Raw genomic sequence first — 1103 nt, forward strand, 5'->3', positions numbered from 1 at the left:
CCCGCGGGCTCAGGCAATCCACTCACCTCAGCCTCCCAAAGGCGAGGCATTACAGGCTGAGCCACCGAGCCCGGCTGGCAATTTGTTTTATAAAGGGTTGCTATGTAGCATATTTTTTGAGTTGCTGAAGTGTTTAAATATTGACTAATTTTACCAGTGTAGGAGAATAATAATTTACCTGATTAAAGGATTTCTACCTACCTCAGAATTCTGAAATGTTTTCCTATTGCATCACCCATGAAGCATCTGAAGTCAGTGTCATTCTCTTCTTGGGAATAGCCAGGAATTTCTGTCTGAAACTTTTAAAAATCTTTCTTTGACCTTAGAATTAAGAAGTAATTTGTAGATGATACTGGGTTTCAGACTTTTTCAATTATTCTGACTACTTTTCTGCAAGCCCTCTCTATAAAAAAAAGCAGAAGTTTTAGATTGGATTTTCCCCCCAAGGACTTCTAGTTCTACAATCTTAATACCTGGCAATTTTTTGGGTACTAGGTGAGCTCTGAATAAATGTCAGTTAAATAAGCATGAAAGCCCAAACAAAAAGTGGTACTTCAACAGCCTTTAGGCTGTCACAACAAATATCAACAAAAAAGGAGAAAAAAAAAACACTCCATACGGTAATTAATTTTCCCATGAACAGGCTAATCCCCCAGAGGTACGTCTCTGTGGCCAAGAAATCTGCTCTTTAACCAGACACCACTAAGGATCCAAATGCTCCCAGAGCATGAACTGTGATGGGAAGTTTTCCTGCCTGCCCTCACTTTTTTTCATACCCAGGGTGAAGCTGGCCCACAGACATCTACACATGCTCACTTCATCTGGTTAGGGATGGCGTTCGATGGCCCCGACCCCTGTGCATTCCAAGGAAGACCCTTACGACATGGATGAAATCTACCTGCCCTCCAGCTCACCACCTTCAAGTCAAGCCCACTCATGGATGGCTTCAACAGTAACAGTTGGTTTGGCTGGGGAAGCTGAAGCAAAGGATTTTTTTTGATAATTATGTTCAAATTTCTCAATGATTCTATTTCTTAAATTATTATTATTCATTGTAGAATCGTGAGGTTTATGTGAGGATTTGTGACCTAAGTATGTTATGT

Source organism: Carlito syrichta, unplaced genomic scaffold, assembly GCF_000164805.1.
Source record: "Carlito syrichta isolate Samal-C Ts95f unplaced genomic scaffold, Tarsius_syrichta-2.0.1 Scaffold312943, whole genome shotgun sequence".
In the NCBI taxonomy this organism is placed as follows: domain Eukaryota; kingdom Metazoa; phylum Chordata; class Mammalia; order Primates; family Tarsiidae; genus Carlito; species Carlito syrichta.